We start from the raw sequence: 7,856 nt of genomic DNA on the forward strand, positions 1-7,856 counted from the left end.
TCCAACTGAGCGATGTCCGGGGCTACCAGGGGCAACTCTGGGCTGGCCTACCCGGCGTCTTGCTCATCCGATGTGCCCTGAGAACGAGATATGTGCAGCTCCTATCGGGATTTGTCTGCACATCTGGGTGGTGTTGCTGGACTTGTTTTACCATTGTCGAGGATGTCTTGTAACCGGGATGCCGAGTCTGATCGGATTGTCTTGGGAGAAGGAATATCCTTCGTTGACCGTGAGAGCTTGTGATGGGCTAAGTTGGGACTCCCCTGCAGGGATTTGAACTTCCGAAAATCGTGCCAATGGTTATGGGCAGATGGGAATTTGTTAATGTCCGGTTGTAGATAACCTGAAACTTGACTTAATTAAAATGCACCAACCGCGTGTGTAACCGTGATGGTCTCTTCTCGGCGGAGTCCGGGAAGTGAACACGGTGTTGGAGTAATGCTTGACGTAGGTTGTTCTAGGATCACTTCTTGATCGTAGTTGTTCGATCATGCTTTTGCCTTCTCTTCTCGCTCTCATTTGCATATGTTTAGCCACCATATATGCTAGTCGCTTGCTGCAGCTCCACATCATACCTTTACCCTTACCCATAAGCTTAAATAGTCTTGATCGCGAGGGTGCGAGATTGTTGAGTCCCCGTGACTCACAGATTCCTTCCAAAACCAGATGCAGGGACCGATGATACCGCTCCAGATGATATGACCGAGCTCAAGTGGGAGTTCGATGAAGACTCTCGTCGTTACTACGTGTCTTTCCCAGATGATCAGTAGTGGTGCCCAGTTGGGGCGATCGGGGACTTTGTCGCATTTGGGGGTTGATCTTTATTTTGGTTCCGTAGTCGGACCTTGAGTGTATTGGATGAATGTAATGACTTATTTATGTATTTGTGTGACGTGGCGAGTGTAAGCCAACTATGTACCTTTCCCTTTATTTGTTTACATGGGTTGTTGTGAAGATTACCTCACTTGCGACATTGCTTTCAATGCGGTTCTGCCTCTAAGTCGTGCTTCGACACGTGGGAGATATAGCCGCATCGAGGGTGTTACATGATGGAAGATTAATATGATAGAAAATAGACCCGGGGGCCATAGGTTTCACTAGTGGCTTCTCTCGAGAGCATAAGTATTACAGCGGGTAAACAAATTACTGTTGAGAAATTGACATAATTGAGCATAGTTATGAGAATATCTAGGTATGATCATGTATATAGGCATCACGTCCGAGACAAGTAGACCGACTCCTGCGTGCATCTACTACTATTACTCCACACATCGACCGCTATCCAGCATGCATCTAGAGTATTAAGTTCAAAAGAACAGAGTAACGCCTTAAGTAAGATGACATGATGTAGAGGGATAAACTCATGCAATATGATATAAACCCCATCTTGTTATCCTCGATGGCAACAATACAATATGTGCCTTGCTGCCCCTACTATCACTGGGAAAGGACACCACAAGATTGAACCCAGAGCTAAGCACTTCTCCCATTGCAAGAAAGATCAATCTAGTAGGCCAAACCAAACTGATAATTCGAAGAGACTTGCAAAGATAACCAATCATACATAAAAGAATTCAGAGAAGATTCAAATATTGTTCATAGATAAACTTGATCATAAACCCACAATTCATCGATCTCAACAAACACACCGCAAAAGAAGATTACATCGAATAGATCTCCACAAGAGAGGGGGAGAACATTGTATTGAGATCCAAAAAGAGAGAAGAAGCCATCTAGCTAATAACTATGGACCCGAAGGTCTGAAGTAAACTACTCACACATCATCGGAGAGGCTATGGTGTTGATGTAGAAGCCCTCCCCAAGATGGGATCTCACGAGTACAGAAGGTTGCGGCGGTGGAATTAGGTTTTTGGCTCCATATCTGGTAGTTTGGGGGTACGTAGGTATATATAGGAGGAAGAAGTACATCGGTGGAGCAACATGGGCCCCACGAGGGTGGAGGGCGCGCATGGGGGGGTAGGCGCGCCCCCTACCTCGTGTCTTCCTGGTTGCTTTCTTGACGTAGGGTCCAAGTCCTCTGGATCACGTTCGTTCCAAAAATCACGTTCCCGAAGGTTTCATTCCATTTGGACTCCGTTTGATATTCTTTTTCTGCGAAACTCTGAAATAGGCAAAAAAACAGCAATTCTGGGTTGGGCCTCCGGTTAATAGGTTAGTCCCAAAAATAATATAAAAGTGTATAATAAAGCCCAATAATGTCCAAAACAGAATATAATATAGCATGGAACAATCAAAAATTATACATACGTTGGAGATGTATCATTACTTCAGCATAAGAAATCATATGACAATATATACATGTTGCTATTCTAAGAATGATCATGATGCCCTCATGTCCGTATTTTATTTTATCGACACATCTATCTCCAAACATGTGGACATATTTTTCGATATCGGCTTCCGCTTAAGGACAAGCGAGGTCTAAGCTTGGGGGAGTTGATACGTCCATTTTGCGTCATGCTTTTATATCGATATTTGTTGCATTATGGGCTGTTATTACACATTATGTCACAATACTTGTGCATTTTCTCTCTTATTTTACAAGGTTTAGATGAAGAGGGAGAATGCTGGCAGCTGGAATTCTGGGCTGGAAAAGGAGCAAATATTAGAGACCTATTAACAACTCCAAAAGTCCTGAAACTCACGAAAGTCAGTTTTGGAATATATAAAAAATATTGGGTGAAGGAAGCACCAGAGGGGGGCCACCCACTGTCCACGAGGGTGGAGGGCGCGCCTACCCCCTGGGTGTGCCCCTGCCTCGTGGGCCACCTGGAAGCCCCCTGATGCCCATCTTCTAGTATAAGGTGTCTTTTGACCTGGAAAAAATCAGAAGGTAACTTTCGGGACGAAGCGCCGCCGTCTCGAGGCGGAACCAATCTAGGGCTCCGGTGGAGCTGTTCTGCCGGGGAAACATCCCTCCGAGAGGGGGAAATCTTCACCATCGTTATCACCATCGATCCTCTCAACAGGAGGGGGTCAATCTCCATCAACATCTTCACCAGCACCTTCTCCTCTCAAACCCTAGTTCATCTCTTGTATCCGATCTTTGTCTCAATACCTCAGATTGGTACCTGTGGGTTGCTAGTAGTGTTGATTACTCCTTGTAGTTGATGCTAGTTTGTTTATTCGGTGGAAGATTGTATGTTCAGATCCTTTATGCATATTAATACCCCTCTGATTATGAACATGAATATGATTTGTGAGTAGTTACGTTTGTTCCTGAGGACATGGGAGAAGTCTTGCTATAAGTAGTCATGTGAATTTGGTATTCATTCGATATTTTGATGAGATGTATGTTGTCTTTCCTCTAGTGGTGTTATGTGAATGTCGACTACATGACACTTCACCGTTGTTTGGGCCTAGGGGAAGGCATTGGGAAGTAATAAGTAGATGATAGGTTGCTAGAGTGGCAGAAGCTTAAACCCTAGTTTATGCGTTGCTTCGTAAGGGGCTAATTTGGATCCATATGTTTCATGCTATGGTTAGGTTTACCTTAATTCTTCTTTCGTAGTTGCGGATGCTTGCGAGGGGGGTTAATCATAAGTGGGATGCTTGTCCAAGGACCGGTCCACCCACATATCAAACTATCAGAGTAACGAACGTGAATCATATGAGCATGATGAAAACTAACTTGACGATAATTCCCATGTGTCCTCGGGAGCGTTTTCCTTTATATAAGAGTTTGTCCAGGCTTGTCCTTTGCTACAAAAAGTATTGGGCGACCTTGCTGCACCTTGTTTACTTTTGTTACTTGTTACCCATTACGAATTACCTTATCACAAAACTATCTGTCACCGATAATTTCAGTGCTTGCAGAGAATACCTTACTGAAAACCGCTTGTCATTTCCTTCTGCTTCTCGTTGGGTTCGACACTCTTACTTATCAAAAGGACTACGATAGACCCCCTATACTTGTGGGTCATCATTCCACTACTTAGATCACTCTTTGTCGCCAGCCTGCTACCCTAGAACGTTGATGATCATTTGTTCGTGTGCAGCTGGGGTGATGACGCTTCTAGTTTGATCTATGCAATTTTGTTTTCGGTTGAAATTTGAGTAGCACACTCTGAAGCAGTGTGTTTGTTGTCTTCTGTGGGCGAATAAGTTGTGAACTACTTCCTCCGTCCCATAATGTAACGGAGGAAGTATTTGATTTCATTAATGAAATGGAGCCAGGGTCACTACAAAGTCCTCTAACAAATAATATTGTAAGGACTAGTATTCCGCTGCTTTACTTGGGTCAAGAGATAACCTCGTCTTGTTTATCGATGAGCGCACTAATAATTGGTCCTTGAGAGGTGTATTCATTCTTGTTTTATCTTTTCTGATAATGAAACAGATGTAGTAGTGAGCTCTTACAGACAACCAAGGACCCCAGCAAGGAGTACAGATAGGGCGAAAGCACGGGTTACTCTTTTAAAACTGTTGTGAGAACTTGCGGAGAGAATTAGGAGTACAAACCGATCTATCTTTTTCCGAGGAGGGATTGACAACCCTCTTACGTGTTGGGTTGCGAGGATTTGTTCTTTGTGTGCAGGTACCGTTTACATAGTGTTGGTTGGTTCTCTTAGTAGGTTGATACATTGGTTTCATAACTGAGGAAAATACCTACCGTAGTTGTATTGCATCATTCCTTCCTCTTTGGGGAAATACCGACACAGTTTCAATCCGCATCAGGGAGCAATGACCAAATGTGCCATCTAGCACCACGTCGACAGAGGTGACCTAAGGATGGTCCAAGCCGGAAACACACTTCGACCAGATCCTGAAGGATGAAACCTCCTCACGCACAAGTTGGATCACATCAGCCACCATGTCCTAGATCTGCAAACGAAAAAACGCCAATTGAGCTGTAAAAGTAGCCTGCAACCACTAACCTAACACGACCTTATCGGTGACATCACACACAACAACATCGGCATGATGGGCATCGCAAGTATCGTAGGACTCTTGAACATGGCAAAAGACGCCATGGACCTTCGGATGCCGCAACAATGCAGGACGATCATCTCCCACAGATGGTTGTGCTGCAATCTTGGCCCATGAGCAAGCATGAGGTGACCCAGGAGGCGAATTGTGAAGATCGTGTGAGGGGGCATCCGACATGACCGAACGATGCCGACGGTCCCGCTCCCTGTGGCCTGGATGCAGGTAGCCAAGACACCCGAAGGGCTCACAATAATCCCGCACGAAATGGTCTCTCGCAAGGCATCGATAGCATCTTCCCCGTGCCCACTGCTTGAAGGCAAGGTTGTGCGCATTTCTGACATAGTGGCATGTGGTCATTTTTTTTTGAATGTTCTGTAGCTTTGGAGGTTGGTCTTGTTAAAATCACTAGTTTTGTGCATGAAGTTAACTTGCTCAGTATTTCTAGCTAGTGGGTTAGTGACAATAAGCGTCGTGTAGCGAGTGTTGCACATGTTGCTACTATGTGGGCATTGTGGAAATAATTTGTAATGACATTGTTTTCAATCGTGCTCAATGGATGAGGATGTAAGTGATTTGGCGAATAATTGCTGTAAGTCTATCTCAGTGGATGGTGTTGTGCTCAGAGGGTGCAAAAGGGCACTTGGTCGTGGTGCTCAGAGAGTGCAAAAGACATTATGGCTAGCTGAAGACCCTCCTCTTCTGTTTTTTTTTTTTTGGAAATGGAGGCATGCCCCCGGCCTCTGCATCATGGTGATGCATGCGCCCATCTTATTAATCATCCAAAAAGTATCGTCATAAAAGTCTTACAGCTCGCAAACAGAGCGAAAAGAAATAAGGAAAAATACATGTGGACAATGATAACCGGTACGGTAATAAGAAGGATAAGCTCCCTAGACTCCTGTCCTGTTATGCGAGCGCCATCTGAACCGATTGAATATAACCCGAGCTACCATCTCCCATTGGTTGCACCCAGTAACCAAAGACTCCTTGGAGTCCATAGGAGTGAGTAAGGGCCACGTACGGATTCAAGCTGTAGCTCTAAAAATGACCTACAAAAAAGTTAAAGTATGTTGTTTGTTAAAAATCATATCATTCCTGCAGTTCCATATAGCCCATAATAGCGCACATATTCCAATCCGAATACGAGCCGCAGTAATCTGTTCAACCCCAGCTAACCACGTCCCAAATAAAGACGCAATATCTACTGGAGGATTAATATTGAAAGCTATATGAATCGTTCTCCAAAGTAACTTGGCAAGTGGGCATTCAAGAAATAAGTGTTGTATGTGTTTCATCATGATCGCAAAAACAACACCGCGGACTGCCTACCCATCGCCTCTTAATTAAGTTGTCCTTTTTAAGTATTATTTCCTTGTGGACAAACCACATGAAGATTTTAATACGCAAAGGAATCTTAACCTTCCAAATGTGCATCGACCTTGAGAGGGGGCCAGACTTAATCAGATCCATATAGAAAGATTTCACCATAAACATCTCATTCTTAGTTAACTTTCATTGTGTTGAATCCGGCTTGTCGAAGAGTTGAACTTCTATCAATCTCCGAACCAGGTGCATCCAGGCGGTCCATCTCTCGCCAACTAATACACGTCTGAATTGGATGTGCAAGGAAATTGTTTGAAGGACGGTGCCAACGTAATCCTCCTTACGTTGCACATAGAGAGTAGGATATTGGACGGCCAGAGGTGTCTCACCTAATCACGTATCCTCTCAAAATCTTGTTGGCATCCCATTGGCAACCAAGAATTTGACCCTACGAAAGAACAGGTCCTTCGTCCGCATAAGTCCCTTCCAAAACGGCGAGTCAGTCGGTCTTATGGTAATCTGGGCTAGTGTTTTTGAGTGCAAATACTTATTGCGCAAGATTTGAGACCACATGCCCTCCGGCTCTGTCTCTAATCTGTATAACCATTTGCTCATCTTCTGTTGTGGCCTCACTCTTGCTAATGTCTTTTGGTGCGAGTGGGTGTTCCACTACTTAGATCACTCTTCGCCGCCAGCCTGCTACCCTGAAACGTCGATGATCATTTGTTCGTGTGCAGCTGGGGTGGTGACGCTTCTGGTTTGATCTATGCAATTTTCTTTTCGGTTGAACTTGTTTAATCTTTTCTGATAATGAAACAGCTGTAGTAGTGAGCTCTTATAGACAACCAAGGACCCCAATAAGGAGTACAGATAGGGCGAAAGCAGGGGTTTATCTTTTAAAACTGCTGCGAGAACTTGCGAAGAGAATTAGGAGTGCAAGTTTGGAACAAGCTAGGTCTTAAAATCCTTACACTAATGGTCATACAGGAGTAGTATATTACAGGCAGCTGAGCTGCTGCTTAATTATACATACATACATACATACATATAGGTGATCTGTACACATCAGTATGTACTGTCGCAGTATTATCATACTAGACGCATACTGACCTTGCCGTGAGGTCAGGGATGTAGTAGGGTATATGATATGGTTTACTTGGAGCCTCTGTCTTTTGACTTTTGCAAACAAAGCATGCAATGCAGTGCAGTGGTTGCCGGCCTCTCCTTGCGGAATTCCTTTTGCATCTTTTGCAAGCTCGTTCATCAGGTAGCACTAGTAGATTGATTTGTGGGTCAGTGGCAGCAGCAGTGGTGTGATCGATGGGAAACTCGAGAGGGTTGTGAGTTGTGACTAGCCCTAGCCGAAGCACATTCCTATCACGGGTCGATGATGGATGGCGGAAGGTGAATGGAAAGGCAGGGAATCTTTCGTGGCCGTTGGTTGGGCTGTCTATAGTGCCGATGCGATAACTGATACCAGATGCTATTCCATTCTTTCGGTTTCATGGATGATGATGATAATTATCAATCGGAGTGGCTTCATCAGCTCAGCTTCCTCTGCTGGAACTAACAAGTCCAGATAA

The sequence above is a fragment of the Triticum aestivum genome, chromosome 1A, assembly GCF_018294505.1.
Source record: "Triticum aestivum cultivar Chinese Spring chromosome 1A, IWGSC CS RefSeq v2.1, whole genome shotgun sequence".
NCBI lineage: Eukaryota > Viridiplantae > Streptophyta > Magnoliopsida > Poales > Poaceae > Triticum > Triticum aestivum.